Source organism: Oenanthe melanoleuca, chromosome Z (assembly GCF_029582105.1).
Source record: "Oenanthe melanoleuca isolate GR-GAL-2019-014 chromosome Z, OMel1.0, whole genome shotgun sequence".
Lineage (NCBI taxonomy): Eukaryota > Metazoa > Chordata > Aves > Passeriformes > Muscicapidae > Oenanthe > Oenanthe melanoleuca.
Genome location: NC_079362.1, coordinates 559,728 through 576,848, shown reverse-complemented (window position 1 = coordinate 576,848; position 17,121 = coordinate 559,728). Strand labels below are relative to the sequence as shown.

At 44.7% G+C, this 17,121-nt stretch overlaps 1 long non-coding RNA gene and 1 pseudogene across 1 annotated transcript; one reads left to right on the top strand and one right to left on the bottom strand.

Annotated features, from left to right (window-relative positions):
- Positions 1–3,273: 3,273 nt before the first annotated feature.
- Positions 3,274–5,607, top strand: LOC130264905 (uncharacterized; annotated as a pseudogene).
- Positions 5,608–13,303: 7,696 nt separating this feature from the next.
- Positions 13,304–16,752, bottom strand: LOC130265565 (uncharacterized). Its single transcript, XR_008842624.1, has 3 exons — positions 16,690–16,752; positions 14,144–14,205; positions 13,304–13,603 (listed from the first exon to the last, which is right to left on the bottom strand). It is a non-coding gene; the product is annotated as an uncharacterized LOC130265565 (long non-coding RNA).
- Positions 16,753–17,121: the final 369 nt, after the last annotated feature.

The following is a 17,121-nucleotide window of genomic DNA, read 5'->3' as shown; positions in this document are numbered from 1 at the left end:
TGCTGGGAAGGGCCAAAAGCTTCTTTGGCAGACTGAAGAGGCAGTCTGTGATGTTCAGGTCCCGTCCGGAGCCGATACAGATCTTCGAGATGAGAGGAAGAAGGGAGGGAAAAAAAAACCAGAGGCAGCAAGCCAGCAGCAGCCACACAGCAAGCCAGCAGCCTGCAAGCAGCAAGCAAGCAGCCAGCAAGCAGCCTGCAAGCAGCCAGCAAGCAGCCACGCAGCAGCCTGGGGCCACCCCGGGCCGGGGAGGAGCGGCAACAGCGGCAGGCAGCTCCGTACAAACAGCGAGGGGGGCAGGGAGAGGAGTAGACATAACACCAACCCGGCACAGTGTTCAAAGTCTCATTTTTTATTTATGTAGGAAAGGCTTGGCTCCTTCTCCTGGCTAGAGCATCCAATGGGATGATATAATTTTATCAGTTACACAGTAGGACTTATTGGCCCAGCAGCAGATGATATCTTCCTGGAGGGAGGATGGATTGTGGAAAAGATAAAGATGATTGCCCCACCTGGTCTTAAAGATGGCCCATTAGCAAATGGTATGTGCCACGGAGATAAGGGTCACTACCCCACCCAGCTTCAACAGATGGTGATACAATACACATTCCTGGTCACATGCTATATTGCAACCCAACACATGCACACGGGATTTTCTTTGCCCTAAGAGTGATCCATTCCTTAAACATGGTGAAAATGCAAACAGAGAACATTTTGGTGCCAGGAATTCTTTTGAAAATTTAACTGGATGAGTACTTGCTTAATGTTCAGAAATGGTCCTTTGACCACGCATTCCATTCTCTAGATTGTTTTCGCTTTAAACCTATTTCATTTTATAACTGATAAGATGCTTAACTGTTGCATCAGAGCAGTTAGTCTAAGTTTCAGTACAGCTGGCTTATTTCCATGTCATACATCCTTTAATACATATAAAACATAGTTTAAAATTTTCAGCTCCTTGAGCCACACTAACTCTCTGGGACACTGCGGTAATCCCAGTACCCTGATGGAGCGTTGCACAACTATGACTGGTTGGAATGTAGTAAACTGGTGATGTATAAGAGAGCCTAGAAATGAGCTGGCATTTTGCAGCTGTGCTTGCTCTGCTGGAAGAGGAAGTAAAACCAGAAAAAAGTCTGCTTTTGTGGTACTATCAGCAACTGTAAATCTGAATGCTTATGAAAATCAAGGAACATGTGCTGAATAAGGAAGTGGTGTTTTTTTCCTTGATGGTTATTTAATTAATTTTTGATGGTTTGTTATTTCTCTGAAAAATCTATCTCAGATTCCTTTGTGGAAAAACATGATGTGATTATGTGAAAGTGAAGATCCTAGCACTGGATGATTGCAAAAGCCTTTGCCTATTTTGTTTCAAAAATGCTTTCTGGAGGCAGTGATCATTGAGACTCAAAATATACCATAGCTTAAAGATGGATGGGCACTGCTGTCCATGTGGGAAAAGACTCTTGTATATGCAGTAAATTAAATAGAAATGTGAAGGCATTTAGGAATGGGAAAACCAGCAAATTTCTTAGAGAAAATTTTTTATCCTTTTTTAAGCTACCGAACTTGGAGATCAGATCCAAATATATGTTTCATTTTCTGTCACATAGTTATCATATATATAATGTCCTGGAGAGCAGCCTCCAATCACTGACATCAACAGTTTACACAGCAGTTGAACTAAGAATAACCCTGGAGAACTGACCTCTATCAACCTCTTAACAGTGTAATGTAGCTCACAACAAGCTTTGTTTTTTCATGGTCACAGAAGGGCCTCAATTAGATAAAAGAAGAATGGTGTTAAAAAAATACAAAACTGTTCTGCTGAATGTTCACTTTATTAAATCTCAGAAGATGAGAGGAAACAAAACGGAAAGAATGATACTTGGCAAAGAATTTTTGCTCCCCTGTAAAAAGGATGAGACAACATCAAAAACACCTTTCCTAGAAGAATGTGAGGAAGATACATGATAAGTGGCATCAGTTTGGGAGAGGGTTCAAAAGTCTTTCTTTAACTACTTTTACTAATGACATCTGTTAAGCAAATCCAATTCAGAGCAGTTTCAGAAATGCCAACATTGTTATCTTTTTGTACACTAATGGGAAGGCATGATCAGTGTCTGTCTAGCAGTGGACATCTGTGGTCACCATGCAGGTACTCGAGTCGCATCCTGTTTCCCTTTCCTCTCTCCCCATTCCTGCAGTTCCATTTATAGATGAGTTCCCCAAAGAAGGGCTGAGCATCATCTCTCCTATACTCACAGAAGATAAATACACAAAGAGACAGCAGGAAGAGACAGAAGTTCCTTTATCAGAGAGATTGGCTAACTCTGTTTAAGGGAAACAATTTTGAAGATGATGGGAGTGACAGAGCTACATCTTTGCACAAATTTGAAAAAGACAGACATTCTACTTTCTGAACAAAATCCTGGCTGTACCAGAATTTTGCAAATTGTTGAACCATGGAGTTTGAGAGCTAAGAGGTTATTGAAGACCCTGAAATTTTGTAATTAACCTATTTGGTCTTTTTTAGGATGGTATTAAATCTTCCTGTGCATCATCCAAGCAACCTGGATTTCTTTCAGAAAGATTCCTCTCTAGGTCTGTAACATAACATTAGCCTATATGACATCCTGCCCCAAAAACAGTAAGTATAAACAATAATAAGAAAAATGTCCCTCTCTGGTATTAAATAAAAGCCTACACCTGTATACTGAGAACATCTATGGGTCATGTCACCCAATTTATATTTGACAAGGGCTGTGTGGCAGCGCACTCGTGCCTGCTCGGTAAAGGGGAGCTCTGGGGCTCCCAGGCTGCCGAGGGACGGGTCTGCACGTGGTGTCTGTTGGGGCTCTGGGTGCCCAGGGCCACGCTGAGCTCCCTGCCCGGGCTGGGGACGGCGGGCAGGGCTGGGCTGTGACAGCTCGGGGGCTGTGACAGCGCAGGGGCTGTGTCACCACGGGGCAGCTATAAAAGGCCCCAGCGGGTGCCGCTGCCCCAGTAGAGCCTAGGCGAGCAGTGAACACACACGCAGTGAGGAGAGGGGCTGGAGGAGGGCTGGGGCAGCAGCGCCGGCCCCGGGCCGTGTGTTCTGCCCCTGCAGCCGGGCCCAGCCCCTGGCGGGAGCGCCTTGCTCAGGGCACGATGCTTGAGGGCCTGCAGCTGCCGGGGCCTCTCCTTCCTGCGCCACGTCCTGCGGCTCCTGCCCCCGCTGCCCGTCTCCATTGTGGCCCCACTGAACCCCTGCTGCGTGTCCTCCTGCAGACCATGGCTTTATTGTCACTGCCCTTCGTGCTCGTGCAAAGCCTGGTGCGGTATCCCCCGCCAGCCGGGGATGGGCTGGATGAGGCCACGCACCGGCGAATGCAGGATTGTCAGGAGCTGCTGCACCGCGAGATGGCTCGGCTGCTGCAGGAGCTGGAGCAGGGCCCGGAGCAGCAGGACGAGGGCTGGGGAGCCGTGCTCTTGGTGCTCTGCAGCAGGGCCGTTCTGGGCTCTTGCTGCAGTCCTGCTCCTCTTGGGCCTGTGCTGTAGCTGCAGGACAAGGAGCCATGAGGCCAGCAGCAGTGGCAAGGACAGAGCTCCTGCAAGACCTTGGCAGACGTGAGGGGAAAAGAACAGGAAGAAGACAATGTTGATCCAAAGGAAGGCAGAGAAAACATTGATGTGACATTGATGTGGAGGCAGACAAGAGCAGCAGCAGACATGACAGAGAAGGAAGTCCTGTGGCTGCTAGGAATGAAGGAGATGACGATGATGCCATTGAAGGCAACAGTGATGGGAAGGTGAAGGAAGACAGTGATGTTAAGAGTGACAATGGCCATGACTTAAAGAAAGATGAAGGATGGAGCGATGGGAATGTGCCAGGAGACAATACTGCTGAGGGAGATGAAGACGAACCTGGCAATGTTGCTGGCAATACAGAGGGCCTTGATGAAGGAAATGAAGCAGGAAACAAGGATGTGCAGGTGCAGCAAGACAAGGGCGCTGGAAAGGAAGAAGAAGGAGATGGAAATGAAGAAAAATCCCATGGTGCAAATATGCAGGCAGGCAACAGTGATGATGTAAATGAAGGTGAAGACAATGTAGATGGAAAGGAATACACAGATGTGAAGGTGCAGGAAAGCAGTGATGCCAGTGAACAAAGAAACAGCGATTGGTTTGGGCAGGAAGATAGCAGTGAGCCTGGGAATGAAGTAGGCCATAGTGGTTTTGCTGCAACTGAGGAAGAAAATAAGGAACTTATGAAACAGGATGACAATGATAGAAACGAAGATGAAGAACAGGGTGCTGTAAATGTGGAGGGAAACAAAACTGAAGACAGAAAAGAAGCCGAACAAGGTAACATGGCTGCCAGTGAAAAAGCAGGCAGTGATGGTGACAAGGAAGAAAGCAGCAGTGGTAGAATCAAAGACAGAGAAGACACCCAAGATATTGGGAATAAGGAAAGCATCCTTTTAGTAGATCACATACAGTGGCCTGTGCAGGACCTGGAGAGAGGTTGCTCAGTGACAGCTGAGCTGATGGAGAGCTTCACGTGTGTCTTTGTGGACAGCAATACTTTCTACCTGGTGCCTCAGGAAGCCATTGGGGTGGGCAGTGCCTTTGAGGGTTGGAGTCCCCAGGAGTGGGATGGGCTGTAGCGTGTGCTGGTCCCACTGAATCCCTCGCCAGGGCACGCCTTCCACTAGAGCTGAACAGCGCAGGGCAGATGGCAGCAAGGACCTTCAGTGTCCGTGTGGAGCTGGTGTGCACGTGCAAGAGGCGCAGCTGAGTGGGAAGCTGTTGTTTTTCCTGCATCACTCTCAGGAGGAGCTGCGGCAGAAGCAGAAGTGCAGCCCCCTAGAGACACGCTGCACTGGCTCCTACCTGGATGTGGAGAAAACCTCCCATTGGTTCTACCAGTTGGTGAGATCCTTGTGGCTGCATGTGCCTCAGTCATACTCATGGCACTTGGTGTTTCAGCCTTGCAGCCAGTCCTGCCAATCCAGCTGAGCAGAGGCAAGAAGAGCCTGATGGTGGAGATGCTCTTTGGGCTGTGCCAAGGGGACTCCGACATCTTTGTGGTCAGCCAGTCCCTGAGGCCCAGAAATGTGGCTCCAGCATTTTGTGAGCAGCCAGCCTGTTGAGGCCAACTTCCCTGCAAGCACAGCGCAGCCTGAGATGTATCCTGTGGCAGAGGTGAAATCCTTCTGGCACATTGCCAGGCAGGTGCCGTGTGAGAGCTTGCACCTGAAATGCCTGCAGGTCTTCACCTGCATCCTGAGAGGCACAGGTTTTTCCAGCTCTTCCTGGAAGGCTGTGGTCATGCACGTGCTGACCACCGTACCGCTGTCCCGGTGGAGCAGGAGGGAATTTGTGCTGTGTCTGTGGGACATCATGGCACACCTGCATCGCTGCCTGCAGTTGAAATGCCTGGAGCACTTTGTGCTAGGCAAGGAGAGGCTTCCTGCAGAGATCAGCCTGCCACCAGCCGTGCAAAGGGTTGAGCTGCTCAAGCTCTTTGAGCACCTGGCCCGAGATCCGGCAGCCCACAGAGAGGCGATGCAAGCTCATGGTCGGCTGCGATTTCGCCTCTGGATGCTGCTCTCCAGCCACTGAGAGGAGTTCCAGCAACAGAGCTGTGCTGGGGGCTCACACCCGATGGCAGCCATGTGAACCCTGCATAGTTGTTGCATTTGCCACTGGCAATCCTGAAGCTGCTTTCCTGCTCCAGTGGAAGATGCTGTGGCACGTGGATTCCTTGTGCACACACATCTCTGCCTTGCCCTTCACCTTCCAGTTACAACAGTGCTGCTGCCTAAGTCTGTGAGGCAGAAACTGGCTCCACCTGCACATCCTCACAGAAGAGAGTGAAGCTGATGGAGATTGCTTGGAGCACCTCAAAGACAGAAACCTAGCCTGGTAGGGACTTAGTGTAGTTATTCCATGAGCTGTGGTTTTACACAAAACAAAGCTGTGGCTTTGTAAGGATGTACTTCATAGTATATGAAAGCACAACAGGAAATTTCCATAGGAAAATTAGGTAGCCCCAGTTTTCATAATGAGACTTGTTTATTAGAATCCCTTCCAGAGACCCTTTAGTGTTGACTGTGTGTAACTATTTTGCAATTACCCTTAGTTTAGGGAATTGAACTACTCTACTGTAGATGCTTGCCTGTTTTTCAGTAATATTTGAACATCAGTGTTTGAAAAATTAATTAAAGGAGAAAAATTTCTCAAATTGCCTGAAATGTATTTGTATTTAACCCTCTTCATCTAATGTCCTTCCTATACCCCCACCTGAAACAATTATTTCTTGCAAACAGAGATGTTGGATTATTAAGTATACTGTCCCTCAAGCATTCCCATAGAAATGCTGTAAGCTTGAAGTGAAAGTACCCTGAAGTGCCTGAAATTTTGCAGCAGAGTTCTCCTGGATTTTTTAGGAATTTTTGGAAAAGTTTTCTTTACATAGTCACTTTTACAGGCTCCTGGGGAAAAACTTAGTCCTAAAAGATGAACAGAGAAGTCCCTAACTGGAAAACTTGTGGTTTAATGCGTAATTCTATTTCTGGCTCCTCATAACTAAGGTTTTGACATAATATTGTGACAACAGAAAGTCATGTTTTCTCTATTCCTGGTTATGTGTATCCTTCTGGAGAGGCCCAGCTGTTCTATGGATATTACCTTTACCACCAGGCCTAATAATATTGTTGCGCAGGTTTTCCATGAAAGGAGGAGGAGCACAGAACACAAACACACACAGGGGCTGTTTCCTCTATGAGAACTTCCTCTGTGAGCTGCAGGGACCAGTCGCAAAGTTGATTTAATAATTGACAGATTCGGTAACCAAAAGTTACTTCACTTTCATGAATCACACTGGTAAAGTGACGCTCCCTCTTTTGTCCTCCCGTCTCCAAAGAGGCAAGGCCGGCCTGGCCAGGCCCCTCCACATGCGACCACAGGCAGGGCTGGGGGAGCCACCAAGGCCCCCTCCCCATTTTCAACTAGGGGCCCTGATGGCCAGGGGATAGGGAAACCTTTGCCATGATCCTAGTTTCTCCTCCAGCTGCCCACACAGCTTGGGAGAAATGCAGCTGGAACAGAGTCCAGCCGAGTCTCCCCCACACAGCCTGCATGGCCTGGCACATCTCCAACAGGGCCTTGCCCGGCTCCCTTCACCTTCTGTCTGCAATTTTAGCTCTTCTAATGCTCGGATAAGACTGCTGATCTCCTGACCTCCCTCGAATGAGAGGAATAAAGCAGGAAGTATACTAAAGTCAGTCCAATGGGAGCCAAGTTTCCAGATGGGAAAAGATTGAGGAGACGCCCTGAAAAGGTTGGCTGAAAAGAACCCTTTTTGTATGTGGGACTGGACTACACTGAAAATTCCTTTAAATTGTGGAGAACTACTTGGGAGGGTTGAAGTGCTTGAGAAAAAAAGATCCTTTGCCCCGAGGGAATGGGGGTCTCTGTTCTGGAGACTGGAAAGATGAACAGAAACATTTGATGGAAAAAGAAATGAAGATAACTTTTTGCCTTTAAACAGCTTGTCCTTAAAAGTAATATCCCAGGAGTTTTTTGACATAAGCCATAACACGGCTCTGGAAAGACTGTGAAGATGGGAGGAGTTACACGATTTTCAGATTTTCTGGGGCGGATGCAAATTGTGAAAGTGAAGAAACACCCTATGGCTAAACCAAGAAGGAGCTTCTCTCTCTAGAGTGTACTAAAATGATTATTTAAGTGAATGACTGACTGAAGTGTCTCTGTATGTTGTTGTTAAGAAATATGGAAGGTGGAGGCGAGGAGGGAGTGGTCTCGAAATCTTATTCTGAATCCCTTATTCTCTCGGTATTATTAATAAAGTTCTTCTTTCTACTCTTTTAAATATTAGGCCTGCCTTGTTTTTGCTCCTAAATCCTATCTCCAAGAAAAATTGAGTACATTATAATTGGCAAACCCAAATCAAACCTAGACAATTGTATAGCACTGAGAGCCACTTTGCATGCACAGCTTTGTCCATGGCGAGATGCAGCTGGAAGTATTTCTTGTCTTTGCCTTCATACCAATACATCTGGGATCAACTGGTCAATTTTAAACTCAGAATACCTTAGGAATTGGACAAATTGCTGCAGTCATGCTATAAATACTATTCTTTATCTCAGAAGTTTGGTTGAGAATTTCTACAATGCTCTCACAAATCTTCACACGTATTCTCCAACATGAGAAAGGACTTGCTCCTACCTAAAGAAAAGTGATGTGGCCTTTGTTCTTTGCTGTACATGAAAATTATACAGCCTTTTATTTCAGAGTCCTTCAAAGGTGTCATTAGGTGTAACTGCTTTGGAAGTGGTTGAGATGTTCCCTTTCTGCTAATTTAGGCATGGTTTGTCATTTAAAAAGTCTGTAACTAGTTGCAAAGAGAATTCTGAGTCTCAACCAAGTTGGGTCAACATTGCTGCATCCTTGTACCATGCTGGAATTAAGGAATGGTAGCATGGTCACCACACATGTGACCTGATGCTAAGAAGTCTCAATGTGTTTTATAAATGCAGATGCCTATTATCAGAACAGAATGACATTTTTGCTTTTGAAGGCTTTTTGCTGTGGCTCTGCTGCTGGAGGTTTTTAAGTAAGCAATTCTGCTGTTGTAAGCCAAGTCCACTGAGACACTGTGCTAAATGAATAAAACCCAGTTGCTATTCCAGCTTCTATCACTCAGCAGTGAAATATTAACCCAGAAGGGGAGTTAGCTGGATGCTCCTTTAATCACCAGGCTGGAAAAAACTATTTATTTTTGAGGAAAATAGCAAATAGAGACTATAAAACTGAGTGCTGAACATGTACTCAGGAAAGACCATCCCTGTACCTAGCTTTGTTCCTGTGCCTTGTGAGAATGCTACAGAGGCTACAGAGATGCAGTGATTCAAATTGACAGCTTGCTCTAAGCTTGAAAATCATTGGGAAATGTGCTTTTCACAGTAAATTTTTCCAGTGTAATATCCTTGGTGATAGTAAATATGTGTCACTGTGATGGGAAGTTTCAGTGTATAAGATGGGATTGTGTTGTTTTATGGAGTGAGAGCAATGATTCATTTGGCTGAAATTTAATCAATTTTCTGTTTACTTGTGGAATTTTATTAGGTCATGGCACACTTACAATCTTACCAATGGTCATGCTCAGGGTCTTATTTCCAAGCTTTTTTCAATAGTAAATGACCGACCAAATCTGATTCTTCACCACTTTGCAGCTTGTGTTGTCATCTGTGTCAGTAAGGAGTGTGCAGTGTTGTCATTTCAATCTGGAATATTCTACAAATGTTTTCCTTATGATGTAGTGAAATAAATGATGGCACAAGGATTCAGACAGGGCTCATTCCCACTTTTAGTCACGAGACAGCGTTTTCCCTCACTGTTAGAGCTGCTCTAGGTGTTTTTTTTTTACTGAGAAATTCTAAAACTCTTAAACAACAGAAGACAAATATTCATTTGGAATGGTCTCTTCAGAGATCATTCCTTTCAATTAAGAGGGAAATGGGAAGAAGAGAGCAGTCTCAGTCATCATCCTTCATGTATGTGGAAAATCAAATCCACATACGTTTGTATTGCTGTTTACTACGAGTGGCAAATAATAGCAACACACTTCTTGGGGAAGGAAAAAAGCACTTTATTGAAACCTGACCTATATTTATAGAAGTGCTCGTGAATCTCAAACGGGACAGCAGTTCATTGGACAACAGGAGAAAACATCCCATGTCACGTACATTATACACTGTCCCACAGTCAAGACCGGGTGCTAATCTTATGTTTATTAATTCCTTTCTATTTGCAAGAAAGCGCTCACCCTCGGAAAAATCCTGGCCGGAGCTGAGAAAGTGTCACAGTCTGAGAAAAAGACTCAGAACCTGAGAAAAGGCTGAACTTTGCCTAGGCCTTCAGCAGTGTCCACAAGTCCCCCTAGCAGTTTAAAAAAGAAAAGAAAGAGAAGTGTTTGTAATCCCCCGCAGAGCCCTTTGCAAAGGAGAACAAACACAACTCAGGAGACCTGAGGACACCTAAAGTGCCCAGGGAAATCTTCACACCTGCTGCTTTTTCCCTGCAAAATTAATTCTAATACAATAACAAAAACCCACCACCATTCACCAGACTTATCATTTCTAATACATCCCAGAAAAACCTATCTAACAATGTCTCAAGGACTTAAAACAGTTCCAAAGGAACAAATGAATGCTCATGCTCTGCTTGTAGCGGGACGGTCTGGCTGGTGATCAGCACGTCGGTCAGCATCTGAAGGCTGTGCATCGGCGGCGTTCTGTCTCTGGTGCTGCAGGTCACACCTCGCAGGCAGCCAGCGAACCCCGGTGTCTGTCGAGATGCACCCGCGGCCCGAACGACGAGTTCATGCACTGCCCACTTGTTCGCGGTCAGGTCCCGTATAGAGACCTAAGCTTGTCTCATCTGCAGCCTGTAAGGAAGAGAAATGATTCACAATAACAGGATTATTGGAATCTTATGGCACAGTAAGGTGATCGATGGTGCAAAAAGCTTTTCCTAATCGGCTGTGCGGTGTTTCACCAGCCACTCCCCTTTTCTTGTCCCCTTTTTTTTTCAAGAACGCGATTTGACCAAATTCAAAGGTCCAGCCCCCCGGCCGCCCCTCCCCGCCGCCGGCACGACGGGTCACAACGCGGAGCCTCGTTCCGCCGCCAAAAGCGCCCTCACCGAGCCCGATCCCCCGTCCCGGGCTGTCTCTTCCCGCCCTTTCCCGTCCCACGGATACACGAGAGGAGGCCGCGGCCGGCGCCACCCCGGACTACAACTCCCAGAATGCTCTGCGGCGCAGCCGCCGCGCCATGCCACGTCTCTCACAGCCGGGTCCAACGGTCCCTGGCGGGGGGGCCGCACCCCCGTCCTCTGCCCTCAGCTTGGTTCGCTCCGGATTTCTATAAAGGTGGCGCGGGGGCGCGATCCAGGCACTGCCACGTTGGAGGCGTGGCGTGATGGTTGTTCTGCGACTGAATTACGTCGTGCCATTAATTCTCCGCCTTTGGATGACAGTTTTAAGAAGCCGTCGGGCACCCTGTGTACATCTCTATTTGTAGAGATTTGAAGTACGTCTCGGTTGAAGCGATTTCTGTTCACAGAGTGAATTAGGTTGGGAAAGGCCTCTCAGCTTATGGAGTCAAGCCTGTGACGAGTTCCCTCAGATACCCCTGGTGCTCGAGAGCCTTGCCCAGCTCCGTTCCTTTTTCTGGACACACTCCAGCCCCTCAATTCCTGTCGTAAGGGGCCCAGAAGTGGACACAGCACTCGAGGTGTGGCCTCAGCAGTGGGGAGTAGCTTTCGCTAACGATGTCTCACTGTTTTATTTAATAAAGGCTGCACCGATTTAATAGCTGACTTCGAAATAATCAGTATAAATTTTAGGCTTTAAATACAGCAGGCGTTATTAATTTTCAGCCCATGGAATTCAAAATAAATTCTTTTGACCTAAGTAACCTCCAAGCATGTATTTTGTGAGGGAATTACTTTACCACACATGGTGCACCTTCCCTCCTTTACTGCTAACAAAATCCCAGTGTTTGATACAAACAGCTCCAGGATATTTTCATTAATAGTTCATAAAACAGCTCACAATCAGCCTCTTGAGAAAAGCAAAGTGTGTTTTCTAATACAACCAATTAGTTTGAGTTTTGAATGTTTGCATTTGCAACTGAGGCAAATGCAATTCTAGTTGTTGTCAGTAGGTGAGATACTTATGAGCAATGAATTAAATTTTACATGGCATTTCCTAATGAATAATGGTCATAAAAAAGAATGGATGTTTGGAGAGTGTGTTAATATAACATGGTATATTCAAGGTATGACACACACATACACACACAGAGCATACAACATTGCTCCTTTATACTTTTTTTTATAAATGCATAGTTCTAAGAATTCATAATTGTTATTGGCATGAAAGGTCAAAGAGTTGGTATTAAACACCTGTCTAGCCTCCTGGACCTCAGTTCTGGCCATCCAGGGACATAGGGTGCTACTTCAAAAGATATTTTTCCATCCACAGTAGCAGACAGGCTCCAAGACATCAACCTGCCCTCTTTGTGTGTCATCAGCAATAGAAATTAGTTCCTTCCTATTCCCAAATGTCAAGAATTATGTATCTTTGCATGCAAAATATGTTGATTTCACTGGGCCAAAGATGATTAAGATTTCTGAGGTTTTATAAAATAGAGATGCAATTGTCAGAGAAAGCATAGCAAGGATGAAGGTGTAATCATCCTTAAAAAACCCACTCTTGCTGAAGCACCCATAGCTTGATCCAGGGTCCACTGATACCATCTCACCCTGTCAATGAGCTGTTCTGGAAATGCAGAGCTTGTCAGCCCCAACTCTGGTTCTACTAAATGGTTTTATTCACAATTGTCTGCAAAATCTGCAGCAGGACAAGCAAAGTCACAGCAAAGCCCATTCTGAGAATGGCTTGGGGGATGCTCCATACCTATTCTGAGTGCACAGGAAACGCAGGTTCCTCCAGCAGCAGATTGGTGAGTCAGTGTCCCCTCAGCCTCGTGCTGTCACTGTCCTGTACCTTCTGTGCCTGAGCCCAGGAAATGTGACACTTTGGTGCTACCAGTGACACGATTTCTGCTTTGGCCAGACACTGTCCTGTCTCCAGACTCCCCTGGCTCTATCCAGCCCAGGCCGCTCCTGCCCTGGGGAAGCTCTCCCACATGCAGGAGAGCACAGCCCGGTTTGGTGCAGCTTCTCTTCGGCTCACAGTGGCAGGAGCAGCCCCACGGCTGCACTGGCACTGGGGCAGAGAGCAGGAACAGCTCAGGGAAAGAAGCCAGCCTGGGCACAGGTCACTGCAGGGTCCCTCAGCTACATCGGGTACAGACAGTTCTGGAGACGGCAGAAAGCCCAAAAATCTGCAGGACTGGGAACGAGGGGGATAAAAAGAGCTTGTGGGAGGACTTTGAGGTGAAAAACAAACTCGGTTGGACCCAAAACTGGGTAGGAAGGGGTTACCAACATTGCTGTGCTCCTCCTCCCAAGGGAGAGGAGGAAACCCCCACCAACATCACAAACATCCCAGCAAGAGACCCAGGACACTGATGGTTCCCTGTGAGCCCCAGGCTGTGCCTGTGAGCTGTGGGAGCTGAGAAAGCTTTGGAATGCCCAGGACAGCACAGAGAGGTGCAGGGGGTGTTTCTGTGCTGAGTGCTCACTGCACCACTGGGGCTCCTGAGCATCAGTTCATCCCAGGGGTGTGTGATGGACAAAAGTCCTCCAGGGTAACATCATTGCTGTGTGTCATTACAGTTCCTGCACAAACTCATAGCTTGGATGCGTGACATTTTATTAGGCACTTCCTATTGGTTTTGATATTAATGAATTTAAAGGGTTTAATGGTCATTTATTTGATTAAGATGTTTTAAATTAGACATAGTTAAGAGGTTCAATATAGGTTCAATATAGATTCTGTAGGGTGACACACCAGAGGTTGTGCTGGTTCCAGACAAAGAGTAGGTTCTGTAGGGTGTCCCACCAGAGGGTATGTCAGTTCCTGACAAAGTGTAGGATCTGTATCTAGGGTCTCTCTAGTGCACTGGATTAAAAGAAAAGAAAAACCAAATCAAAACAGAAACTAGATTTGCTGTTAAATACCTCTCACAAATGAATATATGTGAAAAACTTTTAATTGTTTGCTTCTTGTCTTAAGTGCTTATTTGAAACACAGGCCACTGATTATAGATATTAATCATTATTAGACAAAAGACATTAGCACAAGTATCCTACCCTAGGAAGTGTTGGGAAAAATAGCATTTTATTTGAAGTGAGACAAATATTTACAGACGTCTTTTACACTTAATCATAGTAAATCCTAGGCTGTATTTTTTTAACCAGTAAAAACCCCTAATTTTGCAGTCTCCTTGAAAAAAATTTCAGGTCTGTGTTAGCTTTCACCACCCCTTTTCTCCTCTGAAACAAATCTCAGAAGATTTCTGGTAGTACTTACCTTATTGCTGCATAACCTTTGTACTTAAATACTATTGTTATTTCCCTGCACATGCTGTGCAGCATGAAGAGAGATGCTGGCTCTGAACCCATAACCAAGGCTCTCTAAATACTTGAAATGGAAACTTACCATCACTACAGGACCACAAGGGGCATGGATTCCTTAGGGTACAAATGAAAGCAGAAAGGATTCTGTTGAGAAAAAGCAGATTTCAAAAAGCAACAAATGAACAGAATTGATATTATTATGGTTGGAAAGAAAGGCTGTTGGTTCCAGACACAAAATAGGTTCCGTAGGGTGTCTCAGCAGAGGGTACGTCATTTCCTGACAAAGTGTAGAATCTGTGTCTAGATTATCCAAAAGATATTGGCATTTAAAAAAAAAAAAAAAAAAAAAAAAGAATAAAAACGAAATCAAGGGAAAATCTACATTTGCGGCTAAATACCTCTTACAAAGGTACATATGTGAAGCACTTAGAACTGTTTGCTCATTGTCTTAAGTGCTTATTTGAAACAGAGGGCGCCTGATTAGAGGTATTACCATTTATTGGACAAAAGACATTGCAACAAGTATCCTACTCTCAGAAATGTTGGAAAACAATATTATTTTAATATTATTATAAATAACAAAATTTATTTGAAGTGCTACAAAGACTTAGAGAAATTTTTTACACCCCATCATTATAACTTCTAGGGTGGGTTTAGTCAGTCCAGAAAACAAACTTACTCTACATTCTCCCTGAAAAAAATATTCAGGCCTGTGTTAGCTTTCACCACCCCATTTCCTTTCCAGATAAATGTCTCAGAACATTTCTGTTAGCACTGAAACACTAATCTTAGATCATTAGGATTTCAGTTAGCTGGCTAAAAATAACACTCAATTATTGTTGTTTTATGCCTAGAGAAGCTGTGCAGCATGAAGGGAGATTCTGGCTCAGAACACACATCTAAGTGACTGTAACTGCTTGAAAAGCAGACTTACCATCAGGAGCAGGATCAGGAGGAGTACTGGCTCTTCGGTGTACAAAAGTAAGCGGAAAAGGTTCTGCCAGAGAAAGACAATTTACTTCAGAGAATGTCAATAATAAAACTAAAGAAATGCACACAACTGAAACAGTTATGGCTGGAAGGAAAGGCTGTGTTGGTTCCAGACACAGTAAAGGTTCTGTAGGGTGACATACCAGAGCTTGTGTCAGTTCCATGCAAGTTGTAGGTTCTGTAGCGTGTCCTACCAGAGGGTATGTCACTTCTTGACAAAGCGTCGGATCTCTGTCTGGGTTCACCCAAGGATGCTGGAATTTAAAATATAAATAAATAAAGAACTACCAAATCAAGGCAGCATCTGCATTTGCTGTTAAATATCTCTTACAAAGGTGCATATGAGAAGTATTTGTAACTGTTCGATGCTTGTCGTAAGTGCAAATTTTAAACACGTAGCACCCAAAATTCGATATTAATCTTTAAAGGACAAAGGACACTAGAACAAGTATATTGTTTTTAGGAAGTGCTGGATAAAATAATAGCATTTTATTTGAAGCGGGACCAGTATTATACCGACATCTTTTACTCTTCATCATTATAATTGCTAGAGTGGGTTCTATTAATCCACTAAACAAGCTAATTTTCTAGTCTGCCTGACTAAAATTTTCATGCCTCTGTTAGCTCTCACCACCCAATTTCTCTTCCAGAACAAGTCTCAGAACATTTCTGACAGTACTTACTTTACTGCTGCATTATCTTTGTACTGAACTACTGTTGTTACTTGCCATAGATGCTGTGCAGCGTGAAGGGAGATGCTGCTGAGGAAACCATATCCAAGTGACTGTAACTGTTTAAAAACGAATCTTACCGTGAGGATCAGGACCACGAGGTTTACGGATTCCTTGGGGTACACATGGAAAGCGAAAGTATTCTGTTCAGAGAAAGTAAATTTTAAAAGGAAAATGAAGAGAAATGAAATATTTATGGCTGGAAGGAAAGGCTGTGTTAGTTCCAGACACAGTATAGGTTCTTTAGAGCGACATACCAGAGATTCTTCCAGTTCCAGGCATAGAGTAGGTTTTGGAGGGTGTCCCACCAGCGGGTTTGTCAGTTCCTAACAAATTGTAGACTGCGTGTCTAGGCTGTCCACAGCATGCTGGAATAACAAAAAAGTATTAAATCAAAGAAGAATATACATTTGCTGTTAAATCCCTCTCACAAAGACACATATGTGAAGTACTTATAACTGCTTGCTTCTTCTCTTAAGTCCTTATTTGAAACGAAGGCATCTGATTACAGATAATAATCTTTATTGAACAAAGGACATTACAAGTATCCTGACCTTGGAAATGGTGGAAAACCAAAGCATTATATTTGAAGTGTTACACATACTTAGAGAAATCTTTTACACCCCATCATTATAATAGCTAGGTGGATTTATTTAATCCAGTACACAAACTTATTCTGCAGTCTCCCTGGCAAGAAGTTTTCATGCCAGTGTTAGCTTTTACCACTCCATTTCTTTTCTGAAAAGTGTCTCAGAACATTTCTGTTTGCACGAGTTTTATTAATCCATTATCTTTATACTTAACTAGTGTTGTTTTTTTTTGTCTAGAGAATCTGTGCAGCATGAATGGAGATGCTGGCTCTGAACCCACATCTAAGTGACTAAAACGGCTTGAAAAGCTGACCTACCATCAGGAGCAGGATCAAGAGGAGTACTGGCTTCTCGAGATACAAAGCCAAGTGGAAAAGATTTTGCCACGAAAAAAAATATTTACTTTAGAGAATGTAAATATTAAAGCCAAGGAAATGGACAGAACTGAAATAGTTATGGTTGGGAGGAAAGACTGTCTTGGTTCCAGACACAGTAAAGGTTCTGTAGGGTGACATACCACAGCTTGTGTTGGTTCCATGCATGTTGTAGGTTCTGTAGCGTGTCCCACCAGAGGGTATGTCACTTCCTGACAAAGTGTCAGATCTCTGTCTAGGCTCCCCCCAGCATACTGGAATCAAAAAGAAACAATGAAAATCATATCAAGATTGAATCTGGTTTTGCTGTAAATACCTTCCACAAAGGCACATACGTGAAGTTCTTACATCCGTTCGCTTCTTGTCTTAACTGCT